At 42.9% G+C, this 25,607-nt stretch overlaps 1 protein-coding gene across 2 annotated transcripts in view; it reads right to left on the reverse strand.

Moving 5' to 3' along the window:
• LOC135203506 (zinc finger protein 271-like) overlaps positions 1-25,607 on the reverse strand; it is a 71,851-nt gene that overhangs the window by 32,257 nt on the left and 13,987 nt on the right. For both annotated transcript variants that reach the window (XM_064233233.1, XM_064233232.1), the window contains exon 2: positions 24,073-24,182. The gene's annotated coding sequence lies outside the window, so the exon portion shown is untranslated. The remainder of the gene's footprint in view (positions 1-24,072; positions 24,183-25,607) is intronic.

Genomic DNA, 25,607 nt, shown 5'->3' on the forward strand with positions numbered 1-25,607 from the left:
TTAATATTCCTTATTCAAACTAATGAAAAAAGTTTCCATACAAATTCTATATATATTATTAGCCCTGTATAAGATTCATATAGGATTATTCCATAGATAACATTTTTCACATCTAGACTTCCTGACTTTAAAATCTCTTTTATTTTATTTTATTTTATTTTATTATTTATTTATTTATTATTATTATTATTTTTTTTTTCATTGACTACGAATATAAATCACCGGGACAGACAATATGTCAGTAGGTTTTGGATATGTGTTTGAACTTTTAGCTTATTTGTCATTACTAAAGCGTTAAGTTAGAGTTCAAATCTTTACGCATATATATTTGGATATTTAATTAACCTATGGTTACGTTTTTCTTATTGATTTTATCGTGATTCCTTTTTTTTATTATAATTGTAACCCTTCCGACTTCTTACGGAGTGTATTATATTGACTCCACTTGTATCCATATTATTTTATTTTTTTTATATTTTATTTATATTTATTTATATATTTTTTTATATATATTTGATAAATTAATGGTTGGCTTGAATATGTGGAAAAGTGTTCTAGCGGCGTACCGTATAAGGCTTACTTGCAGCATCAATTCTATAGATACAAGATATAAATGATAAACGGTATTTAAAACCGCGAGAACCGCTATAATCCAGTTCGGATCCAATATCACGAGTTGTAACTCGTAAGACATTGACACTTCCTATTTAATTATCCGTTATTCTACCAAAACCGATTGACTCTGGGTGATAAAATATATTATTGGTTTTCTTAATGGAAAGGAATTCACACGAGTTAAGAAGATTATTGATTTACACCACCCGAGTCAGAGATTATTGTGTTGAATTCCATATTTACTGATTTAGCACTCATAAATATTCCTAACGCACCCCATTGCGGTGTTTGTTTTTAGTGCTATTAATTCTATATAACGTGTCAAGGAAACTATTAACACTAAGAAGTGTTTATTCCCTCTGTCAGACTCGTAATTCTGTTAATAATTCTTTACGTATATTCTTTCAAGGATTGATTTGGCACAGGGATAGGCCCCTAAACTGACAGTGTCTTAGTGTATTCCTTGTTTTTCACGACACGTGTTACAATTAGTTATGTGCTTTTTATATCTGTAAGCATTGTAGGCCAGTAAAACAGTGATTTGGCTTTCTGTGACATAGTAGGGAAACCTGGATGACGGAATGCAACCAGTTATGACGATTGGTATGAATGAGATTATTACTACTACCTGGTCGTTAGTTCATCTGCTGTGTTCTTCGGGTTTTCCTCGTCACAGACCTACATATAATATTACATTTGATTACATTATTCTGATACACATACTTTAAATATACTTTGCTTTAGGGTGGGTTTCTGCTCGAAGTGTTTATTGTTTTGCTTAGCCGCTGACCCTGTTTCTGTTCGAAGTGTTTATTGTTTGGTGTTATTGCTGCTGACTCTGTTTCTGTTCGAAGTGTTTATTGTTTTGGTTATGTCTGTTGACTCTTGCTTTGTTCAGTTTGTAACAGTTCTGCGCTCCGACCCAGATATTCAATGCTCGCGATCTCTTCGGTTAAGGAATTTTCTAGTTTAGATACTGTTTTAACAATAGGCACGGATGTTTTCTATATCTTTTTAGTCTAATTAATGGTTCTTTGCAGTATGGTGCGGGGATTTGCGGGGATAATGCGTCAGCTATGATAATTGCTTTCCCAGGTAGATATCTTATCTTGGCTCCAAAGACCTGAATGATCATTTGTCACCGAGTTCCTTTGGACTGTGATTAAAGCCTTTGAAAAAACTTCCGGTAAAAGGACTCATGTTCAGTAGGACTTTATCAGGATAGCCATAGATTATGAACTTAAAATATACTAGTGAGTTAGCGATACCTAGCCCTTCTCCTTGCCTATTACTGCATATTTACTTTCAGAGGGCTTTAGTTTACGTGAATAAAAAGCTATAGGAAAGAACGGTTTATCATATTGCTGAAGTAGTACCCCTCTTACCCCTTGGTCTGAGGCGTCTGTTGCAATAAAAAAAAAAATTCCTTATTTAAATCAGGGATTTTTAAGTTAGGTGAGCTGCATTATTCCGCTTTTAAGATATCGAACGCCTGTTATGCTTTTAGACCATAATAAATCTACGCTCTTCTTCGTAAGATCTGTTAAAGGAGCTGTCATGATTGAAGAGTTATATTTTACAACGATTGTAATACCCACTACAGCGCAAAAGTGCGTATCACTTTTACGTTAATAGGTACCGGAAAGTTATGAATTAGCCGACCACCTTACCATGGACTACTTTAAGACCTTGACTAGACACATAAAACCTAGATAAACATGTTCGGTTTTTAAAAAAACTCACATTTAGATATTTTACTCTGAGATTATTTGTCTTTGTCTCTGTAGCACTAGCTCTAGTTTATGTGAATGTACTTCTAAGGTATTAGAAAAGATTACAACCGATCATCCATATAGGTCATGTAGGGTATCCCTAAAAATCTCCAAACACTATACAGGGGGTCCTCAGAGTTACGACGTTGATCCGTTCTTACGATGCATCGTAACACGATTTTTCAGCGTAAGTCGGTAACATTGAAAAATACCACATGATTTAAAATGTAAATACCTATCAATAACAACGAACAGAGAACAATTCCTTACCCTTTATTAGTTTGATTGGCTTGCACACTGGAGAGGAGCAGATCCTTCACATGTTCAACGATGCCGCTCTTTATCTTGATAATGGTAGCAACGGTCCGAACGGTAAGGCTAAGGCCGATGAGGCGGCCAATGTTTGTTTTGGCGTTTCTCCCTTCTCAGATCGCTTTATAATGTCCACTTTAATTTCCATGGTGATGGCCTTTCTTTTCTTCCGATGCACTACCATCAGAAGAGTCCGCCTTGCGCTTGGGAGCCATAACAAAGAGCAAAAAGTTACAAAAAAAACGATACAACACGAGGGAGAGAGAGGCAGGTGTAAACAACCAAAATGGCGTTATGGGCGAGGAAGGAAGAGCGTTAGCGAAGCGACGCCGTCCCTCTCCCCCACAAAGCGTATTCTTCCGCCGTGCGCCTGGAACTAGTTCGCGTTTGTTTACGTTGCTTACGACGCTAAACCGCGTAAGACGGAAGCGACGCAAAAATATTATTTTTATATTGGTATGGGGGCGCGTTCGTAAACCACGAAACATCGTAAGTCGAGACCAGCGTAACCCGAGGACTTCTTACTGTATTGTAATTGGGGTGCAACGTAAGCCGGAGGCATACGTAAAAATTGATAATGTCCCCTGAGTGTGCTGAAAACGGTGTATGAGGTACAATCACTTAGGTAATGGTATCTGGTAAAAGCATTTAAGTAAGTCCAAGTTGGTGAAAAAAAAAATTTATTCTAACCTAACAGAGATAAGATGTCGTCGGTACATCGCACTGGAAACTATCGGGAGTCGTTTCCTTGTTTAAGCAAAAGAATCTACGCAGATACGCCAAGTCCGATCTTTTATGGCATGACATTTGAGGGAAAAATTATATGGGCTTTATTTGATTTCCTAATGACTCCTATTACTAACATTTTCAACTTCGTCATTTATCTCTATTTTGAAATTTCATTGAGAATCTATTACGAAGGTACGTAAATAGCTTTATGTTTCCTTAGGACCGTGGTTTTGTGTTAAATTACATCCGGTTTTTTTCAGGAGATCACTCGCTAGTGGAGGAAAACTTCTGGTATTCAGATAAAAGATAAAAAAAAAAGTTTCTGCTGAATACCTCTGCTTGAATGACTTTACGGATATTACTTTAGATAGAGTATAAGGGAGATTCATCTACGACTGATTGGGCGTGATTAAAATTAGCAACAATAAAATAAAATGCGATATTTATATGTATAGGTTTTGTGGATTACTATATTAACTTGTTGCTGCTAGTCAACCGTGTCTAGGGCTTTGTTCGCGGAAATCGTTATATTTCAGAGTGTCGGGAAGGATTAAAATTTCATTTCCCAGCAAAGTCTTTTTTTACACGCACTAAGACATTCGAGGGTGTATGCTTCTCGAGATTTTGCGTTGCAAAGTGCGACTGCGTTTGTGGGAGAATTCTGGTTGGGTCATTTGAAACAATGTTACGATTTATGAGACAAATGTATAGTTCCTTTATATAAGTTATTATTTGATTAACTGTCTCATTTTTGTTCAAACGGATTTTAATATGTTTGAAGGTTTATAGGATTTTCCTTTGATAAACGCCGTTATTTTGCAGGATGTTAAGATAATATTTTGTATAGCCCCTAGATGAATCTTACAATTACACTAGATACAGATCAATGTTTTTTTTATAACTATAGAGGTATCTGTAAACGCTCGCTTATCCGGACTTCTATTAGGGAAGTTCGAACAACAGACGGTAGTCCGTAAATACAGGATATTACGTGTACTAAAGAAATAAAACAAGATATTCTAATTTTTACGGCGCGTACAGTTGGGCTTAATCCACCAGTATTTATTATAACTTAATGTATTAAATTAAACGAAAACCTGCTCTGATTACTTATACAGTCGTGTGTTTCATAGGAAAAATCCTTTTTGTTATTCAAAAAGATATTGGCATGTATGAACCAAACATCGCTTTTCCCCACTCTGCTAGAGCGCTTATTGTGTGGAATTTGCTATGCTTTGAAAAACACTTCGGCAGTTTTGACTGACCTTGACCGCTTGACTAGGTGACACAGTCACCGAGTTTGCTTGTTTGATTCTGAACGGGCTACTGTTTCTATTTCTTTTTTGTAATAATTAGGATCCTTCTCTTTATTATTTTTTTTTACCATCGGCAACGTAATTGTGTGTTTTTTTAGCATTATGTTGCTGGTTACGTATAAAGCAATGAATGACGAACTATTAGGAACTGAGCGATTACTAATAAGACAAGTTATCACTACTGCATTCAATATTAACTGTGTGTACTTCATTCTTTGCTAAAAATTTGAAATAGTGAAGGATCCTGGTCAGCGCATTTAGCCTGATGAAAGTTTTTTACAGACATGTTATTCCTTGCAATCCAGCCATATTTTTAAAGTTAAGTTGAGTCATTGAGGTTCGATATTTTATATAACTCAAAAAACTCAAGGCCTAAAACTGCGATCGGGACTTGCAAAGGAGCATTTATTGTCATGGCCCGAAATAGTGTTACCTCTAATTTATCTAGATTTGTACGGGTGTTCCACTTGTTTTGTGTGTTTTCTAATCACTACGTGCTTAACGACCCTATCCATGCATCTGTATAAATACAGACGTCCACTGCGTAAACGCATATTCACTGTTTAATATGATTTGTTAGGTAGGGATTAATAATCACCCAAATGATAAAATTAACATAGTATATGATTATGATATTTCAGTAGAACTTCTGGAAAACAGACACTCAAAGATAAAAAACTCGCAGTAGCGAAATCTCAATGATGTAGATAATTTCTGTAAAAAAGTAAGATTAAGAATGTCTCGTAACTTCAGCCACAGGAATAACGAAATTCGACCTGCAAAGGAAACACTCAAAGTTACTCCAAATGAATAAAAAATTGTACTTAGCTTGCTTTTGTGGAAGTCACGGTGTTCCCGATAAACGACACACGGGCCTTGGTCCTCCTTCTCTATTTAGCAGATGACCTGGTTTGGCTTCAGTTTCCCCCGTGCGCGTTGTTTCGATGATTCGAGCCTTGAAAGATCCAATGCTGCAGACGCGTTCGGTTTCGTTTGGCTTGGAGTGCCGGAAACGCTCACTAACGATGTTTTCTTGAATGATTCTAATGAGAGACGAAGCTTGCGTTGTCATAGGAAAAAGACACGTCGGTTTTGTTTCCTTGAAGTTATTCACTAAACGATGATACTAAGTTGCTTGAAGAAATCTCTTGCTTTCGTCGTCGTTTACAAAGAGTTCTTGTTGTTTCTGAAGTCGATCACTAAACGATGATAATAAGTTGCTTGAAGAATCTGCTGCTTTCGTCGTCGTGAAGAGTTCTTATATGATACTTCATTATCTGATATTTCTTCGGAGAAGTTGTAGAGTTCTTCTGGTCCACTGCCACCAATATTAGGGCTTGTGCCTTGTATGATAAGGGCGCCCTATGAGGTAATGTTAGACTTTCGATAATCTTACGCTAAGTCGGTTGGTATTGCACTTCCATCTTCAATGGAGTGTCTTGGGGTTTGTAGATCACTTACGAAGTCGGGATTATCTTCTTGTTTATGACGATGATGTGTTAAACTCATGGTGAGGAGGTTCTTGTAGAAAACACGAAGTATAAAAATATATGTATTCTTCTGAAGTTTTACATGCTGAAGATCAGATATGATTGTACAAGTCTTCTAATAACGATAGCTTGATCGCTTCTGCCAATGATGATGGCTAATCCTATTCCTCTACATGATAAAGCTTAGGTAAAGAGGTACAGGTCTTCTAATGACGATAGCTAACTCTGTTCTAAACCTGTCTACTCATCTCTGTTACAAGTTATGAAGGAAGCAGATAGTAGCTCGAACATATGAACATACTATCAGATGGACATAGTTACATACGAAAACACACAATCAAATGAGACACGCTACAGATCACGTAGGCCGTTTGAATTATAGGTCGGGATAGTTGTCTCAAGCAGGGAGCTGGACTAATTTTGTTTATAAACAATTGAATGACTACAGGTGACGGCATGTTATCTTAGCCTACATACTTATTGTAATACGTCATCTTTAGCGTCTCTAGTCTGATCACATTCCTGCAAGCAATCTTTTATATATATGGACTAACATTCCATATTTTTATTATGTAAACACTTACATATATATAGCTGAATCCCACCATTGGAGGTGGTAAGGGACAGAATAGAAGGATTAGGAAACACTCAAGTGCAGATGATTGACATCTTGATTCCTTACCTGTTAGCATAGCTGACTTCTTGATTACTGTCACCGAAGTCTGCTTTTGCTTTACTAGAGTTGCCAACAAGGTAGTGACCTGTGTAGTTGGTGCGCTCTAGATGATCTGTCAACGGGGGCGTGACCACAATGTGACTAGACCATATTGACCATACTGTGAGGGCAACGAAGCTAAAAAACCACCACCTGACCTAACCTATCGAAGTTAGTCCCATAACTTCTAGGGCTAAAGAAAGGGAAAGCGCCTCAAGCTACTAACCCTTCAACCATAAACCAACACCAAAATTAAAAAGCACACCTACCCCTTTTCTATAGGATAGTCTTTGTGCTGCTCCCTGCCCCAACACCATTTCTGCGGATATGTATGGTCCAAGCGACTCGCAGTTTTCTCATATGCCGTCTTCACATCCCGCAGGTAATGTGAAGCAAACACAGAGTTGCTTCGCCAAAAAAGTAGCGCTAATGATATCATTAAGTGCCATATTCTTTCGAAATGCCATTGAAGTTGCAACAGCTCTCACTTCATGGGCTTTTATTTTCAAAAGCTTCATATCACCATCCGAGCAGGACGCATGGGCCTCCCTGATGGTTGCTTCGTAAAAAGAATGCCAGTGCATTCTTCGACATAGGAAAATCGGGTCTCTTACAGAACACCATAAATTCTCAGAAGGATCCCCGACAATCTTTGGTCTTTTGCATGTAAAATTTGAGAGCCCTGACAGGGCACAGGACTCTCTCTGACTCTTGTCCGATGAACTCTGCTAACATGATATTGTTAAGATACAATAAGTTTTGTACATACTTACCTGGCAGATATATACTTAGCTATAGACTCCGTCGTCCCCGACAGAAATTCGAATTTCGCGGCACACGCTGCAGGTAGGTCAGGTGATCTACCGCCCCTGCCGCTGGGTGGCAGGAATAGGAACGATTACCGTTCTAGAACCAGATTTTTCTCTTCCACCTGTCTCCTGAGGGGAGGTTGGGTGGGCATCAATCGTATATATCTGCCAGGTAAGTATGTACAAAACTTATTGTATCTTAACAACTATCATTTTTTGTACATGGAACTTACCCCAGCAGATATATACTTAGCTGATTGACACCCTTGGTGGTGGAAAGAGACAACTATTTACTGAATAGACAGGTAAACAACATACGTTGTAGGTAATCAAATAAAATAAAACCTTGGTTCCTACTAGATCAGGCGAAGCCTCCATGGCTAATGCCTAGGAATCTGCTTCGCCTCAAGAGCCTCAGCGAGGATGTGACCTATGGCTAAGAGTTCTTGTGGGTCTGTCGATGGGGTCTTATCCATTTACTCGACAGAGCCTCTTACATGACAATATGCCTATGCCTAGTGGCATAATTAAGGAGGCACAAACACCGATCCCGATCACCTGATCCTAACACGAGGGTTAGTGCTTAAGTTGAAAAGAGTTATCTACAAACTCCTTTCAAACAACCCAAAGAAAAAACACGACGTTAAATAAAATTTAACTCACTAGTTAAGGATCAGTATCTGCTCCCTATCCCAGCAATGTATCCGCAGACACGTATCAACCAAGAGAGAAGGATCCCTCGAAGGTTATCTTGACATCCTTCGGATAATGGGAAGTCAAAACAGAGTTGCATCTCCCGTATGTGGACAAGCTAATATGTCTTATGACATATTGTTAGGGAAAAGAACAAGAATTCGGAAAAGCTCGCACTTCATGCGCTTTTAATTCTCAGCTGTTTGAAGGAATCATCAATGCACTATCAAGTGCTTAGGAGATCACAATGTTCTCAAAGAGGCCAGGGCGTTCTTTGATATAGATCTCTTCTGGGTGAGCCCTGGAAAGCCTGGGCGGCTAGCGCGTGGCAGGCGCCTAGCGCCTGTCTAGCGCCTCGCGCCTGGCTGGAGCCTGCGCCCTGAATGGCGCCTAGAGCCTGGCTGGAGCCTCGCGCCTAGATGGCGCCTTGCGCCTGGGCTGGCGCTGGCCTGGGCTGGTTTTGGGGGGGGGCCCCCCTCGCGCTGGCTGGTGCCATTGGCTCCTCTTCCGGCAGCGCCTCGCGCCTGGCTGGAGCCTTGCGTCTGGCTGGTGCCATTGCGCCTGGAAGGCACCTGGAGCCTGGCAGAAGACTTCATGATTACTGTCTATGAGTCTGCATGCCTCAAGAGTTTCAGCGAGGTAGGGACCTATGACTGACAAACCCTTCTGGATCATGTCAATGGGGGCTAGCCCGCTTACACGACAGAGCCTTCTCGGATCGTGCCAATGGGGGCTGACCCACTTACATGGCAGAGCCTTACCTGTATCATATCAATGGGGACTAGCCCTCTTACATGACAGAGCTTTAGGTTTCTCTTTACTGGAAGGAGCCTTGCGTCTGGATGGATCCTCAATCCTGACTGGAGCCTAGCCTTGAAGGAGCCTGGCACCTGGATGGCGCCTGGCTGGCTTCTAGAGCCTGGCTGGCTTCCATTGAGCCTGGCTGGCTTCCTAGAGCCTGGCTGGCTCCTAGAGCCTGGCTGGCTCCTAGAGCCTGGTTGGCTCCTAGAGCCTGGCTGGCTCCTAGAGCCTGGTGGCTGGCCTCTCCTAGAGCCTGGCTGGCTCCTAGAGCCTGGCTGGCTCCTAGAGCCTGGTTGGCTCCTAGAGCCTGGCTGGCTCCTAGAGCCTGGTTGGCTCCTAGAGCCTGGCTGGCTCCTAGAGCCTGGCTGGCTCCTAGAGTCCTGGCTTGGCTCCTAGAGCCTGGCTGGCTCCTAGAGCCTGGTTGGCTCCTAGAGCCTGGCTGGCTCCTAGAGCCTGGCTAGCTCCTAGAGCCTGGCTGGCGCCTCGCGCCTGGCTTGGCTCCTCCACACTTGCTGGAGCTTCGAGCTTGGAAGAGTCTCTAGGCTGTCTAACGATGTCCACATCGGACACTATTATATCTGTCCGATTTGTTCGCCTCTGGCGCATTTGCGCCAGGTTGGAGGCCCGCTCCTTCTCAGTATCCAACCATGACAGAGTTCCTTGGAACTGTCCGCCTCTGGCGTTTTTCGCCTGTATTGGCATTTGGCGCTTGGTGGCGCTACATTGTCCGAGAGTCCTGAAAACAACCACATAGTTTATCAGGAGACTGGAGAAGGGTGGAAGAAATTCTTCCCCTTTGAGCTTTTGGCCCCTGGCAAGGGGAGAGGTGATTTTAGTCAGCTACACCCAGTAGACGACAGGATATCTAACAACACGAGAGAGAAGAGTCTTCCTCCGAGGAGGATCCTTCGTGAACACTTCTTTTGCTAACGAGATCTCTTCTTACATGTGATGAGGTTCCTCGTTGCAGAATCTTCCCTATCCTAGCCCGAAGGAAGGGAAGGAGTCTGGAAGTCGAAGGAGAGACTGAGCTGAAATTGGGCGGAACCCTGATTCTAGCTCGTTATTGTATCCTTCTGAATACCTTCTGGGAAGCATTTTGAGCCCATCATCGCACCCCGAAGACTCTGTAGGCAAACGTTTAAACCATCTCTTCTTCTGTAGATGAAAATGTAAGTACCCTGCCTGGGCAACTAAACTTCTCTCTGAAAGCGTTGCGTCAGGAATAGAGGGATTTAATTCTTTTGCCAGACATACTATGCTGGCAAGAACCCATTGCCGAGTCTCCAATTGAATCTGATGCGAGATTCCAATGCACAAAAAATTCACTTGTCTTCTTGGTCGTTTAGGGCTAAGAGAAACAAAGAATTCCTTCATAAACTTCCTCAAAGAAGTCAGATGAGGAGCAGTTCCATTTTGTCGGAACACGGAATCTGTGGCCACAAAAAAAATCCCATTCGAAGTACATGATATCCTACTCTTGTCGTATTGGGGTATCGTATAAGATCCCGAAGATCTTAATCCTCTGTTATCTCTAATTCCCTTTGTAGAGACAGAGTATGGCCTTTAACTGCGTTCTTTGATAGCAGATATATACATAGGTGATTCTTCCCTCTGAAAGTGAAGAAAAAACCTCGCTATGTGGTTCACAGAGGTATCGGAAGAGGACAGTTTCCTCATTCCCTAACACGATCTGCAGCAATTCTATGTCTTAGCCATGACTATTGTCATTTACCTTGAAAAAACCTCTCATTCATGTCCACTTCTGGTCAGTCTGCACGCGGACAGACTCAGAGTGGAGAGGTTTATAGGTCTATTTATAATAGATTCTGATAGAATATCCAGATACTCTTGGAAAAGCCTTACGAAACATGCTGTAGAAGAACGTGACTCTGTGAATCCAACCTCTCTAAGGCCAAAATGAGGCATACATCCTCTCTTCCTTTGACGCCCAATGATCTTAATATCTGTTAAGAATTTATAATACTAGGGAAAAAAAGGCTCAAGTTTATTCCCCTTCTTTAAATTTAAAGATGTCTTATATTGCTACCTCTCTTGGTTCGAGGAAAAAGAAGCAGTCTAAAGGAAGCCTGTTCGTCTTCTACCTTACAAAGAGATCTATGAAGAAGACTTTCCGCAGGTTCTCACAACTCTTTTCAATAAATGTTAGACATACGTTAACAGTTATTATCTTCGATCGAGAAGGTTCTCACGGACATGCAAAATCTTGCATCGAACCTCTTAAGGATCGTTACGTTCCGTGTCTGTTCCCAAATAGGTTCTCTTTTGTTAACGCGAACCGGGGCGAAAAACGAGATTCTCGATGCTCTTTGCGATATGAGAGTGTCGTGGAATTGGCCTAAGTGATTAAAATAAATCATTTCATCATTCCTTGTAAGCGACCCCTTTTCGATTAAATGGGTAACGAAATCAGGAACGAATCTTGCCGTTACCGAGCCTGCTGTCCGAGAGGCTACTGGACTCTTAGGTTAATAACTCGCTAAAACGAGAAAATATCTTGGATGGTGCTTCTGGCACAATTTGCGCCAGGCTGGCGCTTCCTTCTAGTTCTTTTTAGGTTATGTGCCATAACATCTATGCCTTTATGGTACCCGACATCCTTCACATGTTAATTCCGTTCTTAGTGGGAAAAAACTTTTATATACGTAGTATAGTCCATTCAGGGAAACAACTTCTGCCACTAAGAGAATGTTTCCCATCCGACTCACCCAACTTCTCTTGAGCAATATCCGAATTTAAAAAGGTTGTGTGCGTTTCTCGAAAGGATGAGAGAATTATATATATATCGCGCTGCCGTATTAGAATCCTTTATAATACTGTCACATTGTGGTAAACAGCATTAATCTAGGAAACCTTTGTAAGGATACTAGGAATTCTGTAGTTAACCTCGGTATGTGCATAAGACTTGACCATACCGTAGTCTTAAAGTGAATTCTCTACTACATTCATCTTCTCACTAAGCATGTACTCTAATAAGCCATGCTTTCGTAAGCATGAGAGCATTATACAATATAGAGTTTCGCTGCGTAGAATCCTTTAAAAATGTTACCTACGGTAAACAGCATTGAAATGTAATATCTTTCTTATTGAAAGCTTCTTAGCAAAAGGCAGACAATATTTTATTTATGTTTGCTTAACTATCCCCTCAATCCGAGGCTAAAACCACGATTGTAGGGGAGAGACACGGTTATTCATTCCATCCCGCAGGAGAGAGACATGTTACCGCCCACTCATGACCGACACCTACATTGATACTGCGTTGTGTCTAAGCGATAGGCAGTCTCGTTAGCCGACTGGCCTTACTCTTCCAGAGTTGCCAGCTACTCCATTTAATAAAGGAATCTTATAACATTATTATCGAACTTCAGGAAGTTCTTATAATGCATATCTAAGCGAAACAAGACTTCGATAAATCTAGAAGCTAAGTAGGTGTTGTCTTAACAATCCCTTTAAGCGTAGTCCTTCCTAGGAAATTCCTGGAAGGATACTGGTAATTGAGTTGCTCAGCAAAGAAGTAACTACGGTATGTGGCTTATGATTTGCCGTATCGTATTCTCATACAGCAGATACTCTACTACCTTCTTTCCCTGCCGAGGCAGATAGAGAAAGGATATTCTGGTGCCTGGATCCTTGCACCTAGCGCCTGGAATGTTCCGCGCGCCTGGAATGTTCCGCACGCTAGAAAGGAGACTCGCTCCTGGAACGTTCCGCTTGCGTGGAAGGTCCCGTGCGCCCTGACAGTTCCGAGCGCCTACTAGACCCCTTTTAGAAAGAGCCTCTTGCCCGGAAACGTTCAATGGAAGGATCGTTCTGTTGCACTCTACTGTAAGGCTCCTTGCTCTAGCCGTCTGTTTTTTCTGGCGCAATTTGCGCCAGGCTGGCGCTTCGTCTCTTTGAAGGCGCCTTGCGCCAAGAAAAATTTTCTAGAACTGGCGGCTACGCACATTATTTGTAATTAGGTTTGTTTTGTTTGTAGGAACGCTGCTACTCGCGCTAGTCTGTTAGCTGGAACGCGCCTCGCTGCTGGCTATAGGAACGTACTCACGCTAGCTTGCTGGAACGCGGCTTCCTGGCAGCGGCTGGCTCTTGCTCAGTGTTCTCTTAGTTTTCAGAGAACGCGCTAGATCACTCCAAACATACATTTCTTCGTCTTTTCGGCTGTAAGATGAAGAGACGCACTTTTAAAGGATGCCTTATCATGGCTATCCTTGGCAGTCTGGGGACGTTCTACAGAACCTGCCGAGGGGGACGCCTGACCGGTGGGGGTTCTCCCTAACCTTCCTGCGGCTGTCGACTTTCCTCCTCCACTGGGTCTGGGAGTTTGGAAGAGGTCTAGGCCTGGAAGCGCTACGGAGCCGATCAGACGCACCCTCCACTGCACTGGGAACACTATATTCACTTCTTACCTTTTTAGAGCTCGCCTTTCTAGCTCCATCCATTTATCTTCAAATTTGCACATATGAATTTGTAGATTCTGTGGAGTAAGAAGGTGATGACGATGCAACAACCACTAGAATTGTCAATACTCTAACTGCTCGTTAGTACGAGAGCTCTTAAAGCTTCTAAAGGAAGCGTATCTAGTTATATGCTTTCTGACTTCCTAAAGTAGGAAGTTAATCTTATATTTCCTTCATCAAGTTCTAACACTTATACACGTATTAGTGAAAAAAAAAAAATCAATATTTCCCCTATTGCAAAATATAAGTGTCTACCGAAAAATTCGGTAGTTTCACGTAATATATTCTTCGAAATTTCGAAGCCAAATTCATTAAAAAGTTAATAAAAGCGTATGCCAAACCAAAGACCCAGTACTTCCCTGCAAAAGACAGCCCAGAAGGTCGATGGCGATGAAAAAACGAAAATCAAGTCAGGAGGTAGCAACAACGTATGTTGACACTACCGCGACAGAGAAAATCTGGTTCTAGAACGGTAATCGTTCCTATTCCTGCCACCCAGCGGCAGGGGCGGTAGATCACCTGACCTACCTGCAGCGTGTGCCGCGAAATTCGAATTTCTGTCGGGGACGACGGAGTCTATAGCTAAGTATATATCTGCTGGGTAAGTTCCATGTACAAAACCTTGATTTCAAAGGGGGGGGGGTTTTTGGGCCAGGGGTTAGATGGGTTCTCATTCTTCGCTAAGAAATTAGGATCCAAGGAGCACACTGCACTGTGTCCTCTGAAACCCACATCTTTACTAATTGCCTGAATTTCACTAACCCTCTTTGCCGTGGCAAGAGCAGTTAGGAAAATCGCCTTTCTAGTAGTGTCTCTCAATGAGGCAGCATGCAGAGGTTCAAAGGGAGCCGACATCAAGAACCTTAGAACTACATCAAGGTTCCATGATGGAACCTTCGGTTGTAGTACTTTGGTTGTCTCAAACGATCTCAAAAGATCGTGAAGATCTTTATCATTTGTCAGGTCTAATCCTCTATGACGGAAGACAGCTGACAGCATATTCTTGTATCCTTTTATTGTGGGCACTGCTAGTTTGTCCACATTTCTCAAATGCAGGAGAAATCAGCGATTTGGTTCACAGAGGTCGTGGAGGAGGAAATACCTTTCTTCCTACACCATCTCCTGAAGACAGCCCACTTTGACTGATAAACTGCTCGAGAGGAAGCTCTTCTCGCATTGGCAATAGCCTCTGCCACTGATCTTGAAAAACCTCTCGCTCTGGCCAACTTCTTGATAGTCTGAACGCAGTCAGACTCAGAGCGGAGAGGTTTCCGTGGTACCTCTCGAAGTGGGGCTGTTTGAGAAGATCGACTCTCTCTGGCAGGGTTCTCGGGAAGTCTACCAGAAGAGACATGACCTCCGTGAACCAATCGCTTGAGGGCCAAAAGGGGGCGATCAGAGTCATTCTCGCTCCTGGCGACGCCGCAAACTTCCTTGTTACCTCTCCTAAGAGTTTGAACGGGGGGAAAGGCGTACACATCCATCCCCGTCCAGTCCCATAGGATGGCATCTACCGCTATTGCTTCCGGATCGAGAACTGGAGAGCAATAAATCGGAAGCCTCTTCGTTTTCGAGGTTGCGAAGAGGTCGACTAGCGGACATCCCCACAACTTCCATAGCTCTTGACAAACTTCTAGATGTAGGGCGGGTCCATTCTGTGGGAAGCATCTGATGTGACGGCTTAAAAGATCCGCTCGAACATTTTGAATTCCTGAAATGAACCTTGTTAGGATCACTATGTTTCGAGCTTTCGCCCATAGAAGGATGTCTCTCGCTATCATGAACAGTGATCGAGAGTGTGTCCCCCCTGCTTTTTGGTGTAAGCGAGAGCCGTAGTGTTGTCCGAGTTGATCTGGACAACTCGGCCCACCAATCGTTCTTCGAAGAACTGAAGAGCCAACCGAATAGCCTCCAACTCTTTTAAGTTTATGTGCCAGAACCTCTGTTCCCCTCTCCAGAGGCCTGACACTTCTTCCTTTCCTAGTGTTGCTCCCAGCCCACCATGGAGGCGTCTGAGAACAACACTAGGTCAGGGCTCAAAAGCTTGAGGGACATTCCTTCCGAGAGTTTGATCGGATCTTGCCACCACTTCAGTTGATCCTTGACCGCTTTTGAGATAAACAAAGTCGAGTCTAGATTCTTTTTGTCTTTCCAGTTTTCTGCCATAAAAAAACTGGAGTGGCCTGATGTGCAACCTCCCCAGGGAAACAAACTTCTCCAGCCGAGAAATGGTTCCCAGCAGGACTCATCCATTCCTTCGCTCGAGCATGTTTCTTTCCCTAAGAAGGCTGACACTTTCTCTAAGCATCTCTGCTGACGTTCCTTTGATGGAAAAGCTTGAAAAGCCGCTGAATCCATCTGAATCCCCAGATACACGATGGACTGCGTGGGGATCAGATGGGACTTCTCGTAATTTACTATAAGGCCCAGGGCCTTCGTCAGCTGTAATGTCGTCTGAAGGTCCTCCAGGCACTTTGACTTCGAAGACGACTTGATTAGCCAGTCGTCCAGGTAGAGCGAGACTCTTATCTTCAATAGGTGAAGCCATTTCGCCACATTCCGCATGAGGAAAGTAAAACCATCGGCGCCGTACTCAGACCGAAGCACAGAGCCCTGAACTGGAAGACCTGCCCTTTTAAGACGAACCTCAGGAACTTCCTTGATTGGGGATGGATCAGGACGTGGAAATAAGCGTCTTGAAGGTCCAATGACACCATCCAATCCCCTGGTCTCAAGGCCCCTAGCACAGACTGAGAAGTTTCCATCCTGAATTTTTCTTTCTTTACAAAAATGTTCAGTCTGCTGACATCTAGGACAGGTCTCCATCCCCCAGACTGCTTCGGAACCAGGAATAACCTGTTGTAGAAGCCTGGGGAATCCAGCATCAGGACTTCCTCTACGGCCTTCTTTTCCAACATTTGATCTAGAAGGTCGAGTAAGATCTGTTGCTTCTCTGACTGGTATGCGGGCGACAGGTCTATCGGCTTCGTGCTCAAAGGAGGCGCAGAGAGGAAAGGGATCTTGTATCCTCTCTCGATCACATCTAGGGTCCAGGTGTCCGCCCCTATCGTCCTCCATGCCTGAGCAAATAAGGTGAGTCTCGCACCTACATGGTGCCTGAAGGGCAGAAACGTCAATTTTTTCCCTTCTTGATAGAAGAGATCTTACCTCTGAAGGACCCCCTTCCTCTCGAAGAACCTAGAGAATGTGCTCCACGAAAGGGCTTAAATTTCTTCTTGGGTGCTGGAGCTGTTGAAGTAGAAGCCTGAGGAGTAGGTCGTCTGGAAGATTGAGTCAAGAGGTCCCTTGTTGCTTTTTCTTGCAAGTTTACCGACAGATCCTTAATCATGGACTGCGGAAATAGGTGCGTAGAGAAGGGGGCGAATAATAACTCCGCTTTCTGAGCGGGAGAAACTGCTTTCGCCGCAAAGCTACAATAGAGAGCTCTCTTCTTTAGCAGACCTGTAGCAAACTGAGATGCTAACTCATCACAGCCATCCCTTACTGCTCTATCCATACAAGCTAATACACTCGAAAGCTCTCCCAGCGAAATCGAGTCTTGACTCCTCGATTGTACATCCAAAGCCCCGAGGCACCAATCTAAAAAGTTAAACACCTCTAGCGTCTTAAATAACCCCTTGAGGTGATGATCTGTCTCCGTCATTGTCCAGGAAACCTTAGCCGATGACAAATAAGACCTCCTTGGAGCGTCCACCAAATTGGCGAAATCTCCTTGAGAAGAAGATGGTGCTTTCAATCCTGCTTCTTCTCCTGTTTCGTACCAGATCCCAGCTCTCCCTTTCAGTCTAGATGGAGGAAGTGCAAACGAAGTCTTCCCTTTAACCTTCCTTGAATCCATCCAATCCTGGACTCTCTTAAACGCTGTCTTCGCAGAGAGCGAAGTGGCCATCTTAACGAAGCCAGGAGCCTTCCTGGCCTTCGATGAGGCAAATTGTGAAGGTGGAGAGCAAGGAACGGGCGCTTGAAAATTATCTGGGAACAATTTCTTAAGTAAATCCGTCAACGTCTTATAGTCTGACGACGCTGACGCATTTGGTTCGTCATCATCCGTAGGGCAGAGATCACTAGACGAATCCTTCTCTCGGTCATCAGCGCCCTTCAAAGATCGCGATGACTTCGACACTTTAACATGAGAAACATCCTGACGCTTCGGACTCAACTGTTGATCGTCCTGGCAAGCGTCCCGATATGTAAGGCGCCGCGCGTTCTGAGAAGCGTCCTGCAGAGCGTCCTGATGTGTAGGACGCCGTGCGTCCTGAACAGCGTCAGCTCGAGCGTCTTGCTGAGCGTCCTGATGTGTAGGACGCCGTGCGTCTTGAACAGCGTCAGCTGGAGCGTCTTGGCGAGCGTTCTGCGCGTCTTGAAAAGCGTCTTCTCGAGTGTCCTGGTAAGCGCTTCGTTGCTTAAGACGCCGAGCGTGATCATCAACATGCAAAGCTTGAACTTCCGAAATGGATCCTTGAGCGTTCTCGCCGGCCTTTTGACAAAGACGCCGGCCGCCTGTGCGACAACTCACGTCTCTGTCAAATTCGTCTCTCCTAGACGCCCTTTCATGAGGAACGTAATCACGTTCTCTAATGCGTCGGCTACTAGGAGGAGACTCAAAGGCCGAAAAACGCGGAGGAGGAGCCGGGGACTGCCTAGTCCTCTTAACAGGCAGCCACCTATCCTTCCTTCGATGACTAGTTTCTGCCTCCTTTCTCTCAAAATAGGAAGCTAACTGTCTCTGCATTTCCCAAAGCATTTTCCTTGATGGGGAAAGTTCTCGATCAGGAGAAGGACTCATCCTGTGCGAGGAAGATGAGCGAGGGGGATGCCCTTTCCTTCAACTCCAGGAACATGCTTAGAGCGACTTGGACGCTCGAAAGAGTCCTCCCCTGATGAAGTCTTGTTCCTTTTCTGTGGCGGAAAAGCTTCAAAATCTTCAGGTGATGAATCTACGTAATGATCAGAAGGACATGAAGCGTCCTCTTCTCTGAAACCTCTCTTGAGAGGGCGACAAGGGCGACAGCCGCCTGTGCGACACCTTGCGCCCCTGCCGCTCTCCCCCTGAGAGGTCTTCCGAGCGTCCCAACCTCGGCGAGGAGAGGAAGTCTCGGAAGAAGAGAAGCACTCTTTAAGTATCCGTGCCCGTGCACGAACACCGGCAGCCTGAGATTCGTCCTCAGTTTCTGCCGAAGGGACGTCAGACCGGTCATTAGATCCCGTAACCCTCCTTCGGCTTTCGGCTTGCCCTCTCCCTAAGGCCTGGGAGTCCGGCAGGGGCCTAGGCCTAGAGGCATTATGGGACCGATCTGACCCCCCTTCCACAACACTAGATGCACTAACACTTTTATCGCAATTCACATTTGACTGTAGAGCAATCACTTTAGATTCCAAGGCGCGAATCGATCCATGATCGTAAATAATACGCTTCCTTCTGCAGACACTTCCTGATTGTTCGGAGGCAATACAACAGGATTAGGTTGAATTACATCTACAGGAGGATTTAATGGAGATACAATTCTACCTTGACTTCTATTCACAGAAGCACTCCTAGAGGAAGACCTCCTGATTCTATCACGCTCAAGCTTTCTCACGTAAGAATCATATGCCTTCCATTCAATTTCAGTCAATTGCTCACACTCGATGCATCTATCATTCAACATACATACATGACTACGACATTTCGAACACACTGAATGAGGGTCTACCGAAGCTTTCGGCAACCTCACCTTACATTCATGTACCTTACACACCCTGAAGCTAGCAGAACTAGATCCAGACATCGTAATCAAAGAAAAGTCAAAGCCAAATCCAAATCAAATCCACTATCACGTATGCCAAGCCAACAAGCCAAATCAAAACCAAAAGTCAATCAGAATACTCAAGTTAGCACAAGAAGTTTCAAAATCCTAGGCGGAGGTCTGTAAACAGTTGTTTACCGACCGGCGACAGAGAAAAATCTGAATAGAAAATGGGAATGATTCCTGATATCCGCCTCCCAGCGACGGGAATGGGTACTAACCACCTGGCCGCACCCACTGCGTGTGCCGGGAGTTTTTGAAATTCTGTCGGACGTCGGAGAATACAGCTATATATATATCTGACAGGTAAGTTTCATGAACAAACCATGAATGCTTGACACCCCTCTAAAAATGCTCATAACTGCCTATTTTGATAGTTCAAAGATCAAAAACCTATAAAATACTTATACAAAGCTATTTTAATAGTTTTATCACAAAAAAAGCATCTAATTATGAAAATTATATGAAGATATTACAATTTTTTAAAATAAATTGTATGTTTTCCAAACTATACAAACCTGAGGTCCTTTATATTAGCAATTACTTTCAGTGAAGCTGGAGACAGCCGATAAACTCTTGAATAATGTATCAGGCAGTAACTACCATCCAGCAAGCAGCTAGGCCCACCTGCCTAGATGTAACCATTCCAATTTGTCTTTCAGCCCAGGTTTCAGATTAAGGGGTGGCATGATGCGGACATAAATGTAATGTACATGACCTCAGGTTTGTATAGTTAGGGAAAATACAATTTACTTTTAAAAATTATCATTTGTTCCTACACAATATACAAACTATCAGTCCTTTACATTAGGACTCACTTGTTGGAGGGAGGAATCCGAGTTAGTCTCTTTGAACTGACTGGAATTTGCCACACCTGGATTGCTACTCCTGGTCGAAAGAGAAAGGGCATACTGATCGGAGTATAGGAACTGCAAGATCAAACATCAGACTTCTGGAATTCGAGGGATGGATCGAGCCATTGACTTTGTGAGCTCTCGGGCAGTGTACAGGTATCGTCATTGCCAGTTGCAGAGTACATACTTCCTTCCGATCATCTCATGAAGCCAGAAAGACACGTCCTTAGCCACTTCTTCCTTGGGCGAGTTACTACTAGTGAAAAGTCAACGACATTCAGGTTATGGATGCTGAGCCTTTTTGGAAAGTACCACAGCACCCTAATAGGTCAAAGAAGCAACTGATCTGGGTCATTGACTACACAGTCCAAGGAAAAGGGGATCAAAAAGGACTTGAACCTGGCAACAGATGATTATGGATTCGAAGCTTGCTACAACATCTGATGTGGCGGGATCACAAGCTAAAAAAACAAAAACTCTCAAAACACATGTACTTACCATATACTTGACACACCCAGGGTGAGGAGCTGCATTGTCCGCTGGATACGGCCGTCATAACACAATACACAAACAACCAAACAAGGACAACAACCACACAACAATTTAATAACTATACAACAAAAAACCATTGCACAAACAATCACTAACAACATCAAAAAACAATAACACGACAAGTCAATACACCACCTACAACATCAAGGAACCACAACTCACCAACAACAACACTCAACAACTCACAACTCCAACAACTCATCTACAACACAACAGAACTTACAAGCACAACAAATTCAACAACACAGGCACAACCACCTTCAAACATACAATATCACCAATAATTCAAACAACTTCAAAAACACAAAAGACAACTGACCATCAATAATATTCAAGACTGCTGCCAAAAACTGACTCTCCACCACAGGCTCTGATCACAGACTGACTCTCTGACTGACACAGCAACCGCACCAGCAGACAACCCAGAACTCACCAACAAGCAATCCAACCGCTAACCATCCATCCACTAATTAGCCCCCCCCCCCCCTCTCTCTCTCTCTCTCTCTCTCTCTCTCTCTCTCTCTCTCTCTCTCTCTCTCTCTCTCACGCAACCCTCAAAGATGTTGTCAAATGGAACAAACAGATCGTTCCTCCATACTGAGACGGAGTCTCATGGCATTGATTCCCATCACTTGATTGCTCGCGCCAGTAGCTAAATCTCGACTGTGGAGATAAATCACAATTTTTAAAATTAAATTGTATTTCTCCCATCTATACAAACCTGAGGTCCTTTACAATAGGAATTACTTACGGTGAAGCTAGAACACGGCCGTTCAAATCTTAAACAAGGTGGGTTAGGAAGTAACTACTGTCAGGTAGGCAGGGAGACCCACCTGCCCAGATGTAAACATTTCCAATTTGCATTTTGGCCCAGGTTTCAGATTGAGGGGTGGCATGAGGTAGGCATTAGTGTAAAGGACCTCAGGTTTGTATAGTTAGGCAAAATACAGTTTACCCCTTTACAATAGGAAGACTCACTTATTGGAGGGAGGAATCTGACTGAGTCTCTAGAACTGACTGGAGTTCAGCATACTGGGCTGCTACTCCTGTTCAAAAGAACGAGGAGAGTGCCCTGTCACTGACAAACTGATTGGAGTACAAGAACTGCCTTTTAGAAATGAGTGAGGAATCGTAACTCGTACAAAAACATCTGGGAAGAATATTAAGAGTCGGAGGTATTAAGGGGAGCCCAACGGTTCTGTGTTGTCGTCCTCACTTGTCTTTCCTGGCGTCTCCTATCACGTCTTGTTTGCCTTGGGGTTGTGGTGCTCTGAGGCGTCAACGGTGCTGATCTTTGCTGGATTGGTCTGTAGTTACCGCAATGTTATCCCTTGGCAGTCCCAAAGGCTCCTCAGTGGGGCACTTGTTGTTTTTTACCATGTTCTTAACTTCCTCCCACGTCTTTTCAATTTCCTCTTATGTGAAATGCTTTGGGTGAGGAAATTGGATTTTTGTGTGGTCAGCTTTGCTCTTGTTATGCCAATTTTATTTGGGCAGTGGTGATGGAATATTCTCTGCCGTTCATTGCATCTTTCTCTTTGTCTTGTGAACTTTTCTTTGGCATAATCCATTGCCTATATGAATACACATTCTTCTTCTCTGTTCCAAATACTTCTTCTATATTCCTGTTGTTCACCTGCTTCTTTTTTTCCAAAATCACTCTTTGCTTTTGTATTGGCTTCTTTTTTTATCTTTTTTCATTTTTTTCTGGGAGATATTTAGGATTCTGTGAGACTATTGATGTTAAAAGTCTCGTTGTGGTGGCTGCAACCTTTTCAGCTGGTATATCCGCTTCCTTTATTTTTTCCCCGAATACTAGATTCTTACATCTGCTCCACCCTTCATACCTTGAGTAGGTGAAGCAGAAGAGGACTTTCTTTTCCTCAAGGGACCATTTAACACAGTGAATTTTCAAATAACTTGAGAGAAAAACTTCTTTGACATGTATTGAAAGTATATGGTTTTTCTCCCGTATTGAGTTCTCATGTGATATTTGAGACCATGTGAAAAGATCCCACCAGGAAAAACTAATTTAATGACAGTCAGGCAAGAGTTCATGAAAACACGTCTGCATCACACAACGGCTGAAAAGCAAAGTGGAATGTTTACATCCGGGTAGGTGCGTCACCTGCGCCTACCGGACTGTAGTTACTGCCTAACCACCTTGTTCAAGAGTTGTAACAGCCATGTTCCAGCCATGCCATAAGTAATTCCTAATGTAAAGAACCAAAGTTTGTATTTTGTGTAGAATAAATGGTAAGTTAAACGGTCAGCCGGGCAGAGGTGCTTACGCTCGACTGCAGCTGAAAGTAAAGTAAGTTTGTACTGACAGGTGGGCAGGGCTCACATCCCTACCATCAGTAGTTAACTACAGTACAGTGGAACCTTCGTATTCACATCTGAAGATTTGCAGGCTCACCTATTCGTGGGTTTCTCTATGGACCATATCTACCCATTATTAGTGGGAAATTTTCCAGTTTGCAGTATTTTTCATTGAGAAATATTCACTAATCAGTACTGTATTTTGATAAAAATTTCATGACAAAATGCACTTTTTGTAATAAAACTTAAAATATGTATTCAGGTATGAGCCTTTTTAGAGGGTTTTTCTTTTGTTTGAACTAACAAAATAGGCAGCTCTAGGCATTTTTAGAGGTTTTAAGTATTTGTGGTTTTAAGCTATTCGTGCAGGGAGGGTGTCTAGTACAAGTCCCTTGTGAATAAGGAGGGTCCACTGTACTTTGTTTACAAGTTAAAAAGCCATTCCAGCATGCATTGAAAGTACGTAATATCCTAATGTAAAGACCAAAGCTTTGCATTTGTGTAGGAACAACACATTATGCTGCTGGTCACTTATTATTCCAACTCAGCTGGATTTCCACCTACAACAAACCGTAGGAACGGATGTGTCATAACTTGGAGACTGCCTGCACTCCCATATGACAGATGAAGGTTTGTATCCTTGTGGGAAGAAATGATTTCATTTTTTTTCAATTCTGATGCCAAGAGAGCTAGTAAACCTAAACAGAAAGTTCTTAACCTCACGAGTTAAACTTAAACCATACATGAACAACAGTACTCATAAATGTACTCATATAAGATCATACAAATGATCTTTTAAATACTTACAGAAGCTCCAAACAAGATCAAGAAATACACTTCTTAATGACAATTATGCTCTTCAACTTCAAATTTCTGAGGACCGTGACTAAGTTTGCATTTGGTGCGCCACGACTTATCTGCAAGATAAGGAAACTGATCATTATAAAAATACAGGACATGTATTAGGATTACATTAGTATAAAGGCCTTCATTTTTCCCCAAGTAACAATCAAAATACTACAACATACTACAGACTAAAGCAAATGTATCCGTAAGTTCCCAGTTCAAGCATCTCTCAGGCTGTCTGAAGCATGAAGGTTTCATAATAAAACTAATATTGTAAAATTTACCTGAACACCTGAATTAGCCCTGGTCACTGACCAGCCCACACTATATCCCCACATATTTACCCACTAAGTGGGTAATTTTAATTGTCAGCATTACCAACACTGCAGGTAAAATCTAGTCATATGAGTTACCTGTGTTACTGTTGGGAATGCTGCTGCAAATATCGGCCACCAGAGGCCTGCCTCTTCAATTGAATCATTCACTATCAAATTGAAGTGGGGAGGAGGGTGGGAATCATTCAGGTATTCAGGTAAGCATTACAATATTAGTTTTATTATGAAAATTTCATATTGCAATACACCCCCTGAACACCTGAATTAGCCCGATTAACAAAATTTTTAATTGAGGTGGGATCAATCTAATTCAGCCCGACCTGTCCATGGAGCATACGCATGTAACTCATAATCAACCTACCATGTATAAATGTATGTACCTCACCTAAATATCTAACTCGGTAAGTGAGGATGTTTGCAAAAAGTACCTCAACGTCAGTGCTGATTCCAAGGTACCGTCTGAGTCAGAAGTACCTTCCATGTGATAATCTATACTTCTTGTTCATGGAGGTAAAAGCAAATCTCTTCACCTAGTTGTCCCACTCAGTAGGTGAAGATGCTTGCAGAGGAAGTACCTTACCATCAGTATTAATAAACATTACCTTAATATAATTTATCTAGCCCTAAATCCCCAAAAACCGCACCAAAATTGACCACATTGGCAACCCTGTTACCTCCTATTCTGTCCGCCAGTTGGCAACACTCGTTGACAGATACAAAACCTTCCCTCAAATCAGTTGTTAACGAGCGCCCGTGTTGTTTACATCACGGCTGCTCTTTATAAATTTCCTTAAACATTTTTGTGCCTTTAAAGCTTTCATTATTTGTTAAATGAGACTTTATGTGAATTACCACTCACGCATTACATCACGAAATAGTGAATTAACTTTGATTTCTGTTGTGGTTCTTATCTTAAATTACAAACTTTTGCGCGACCCGGAACTACTGACCTGTCCAATTCTACAATGGATTGCCAAGATAATACGATGCTTCCTTCTGCCAGCAACATCAGGAACTGCCCGGCTTGTGGGACAAGGATGAGTAGTAGGGAGTATGAACCCCATGACATTTGTAGCTCTTGTCGTGGACAGGTTTGTGACTTGACTTCTCGTTGCGACTTATGTAAGTTCTGGTCAGACGAGGATATGACTGCTTATATGA

The sequence above is a fragment of the Macrobrachium nipponense genome, chromosome 36, assembly GCF_015104395.2.
Source record: "Macrobrachium nipponense isolate FS-2020 chromosome 36, ASM1510439v2, whole genome shotgun sequence".
Taxonomy (NCBI): Eukaryota; Metazoa; Arthropoda; class Malacostraca; order Decapoda; family Palaemonidae; genus Macrobrachium; species Macrobrachium nipponense.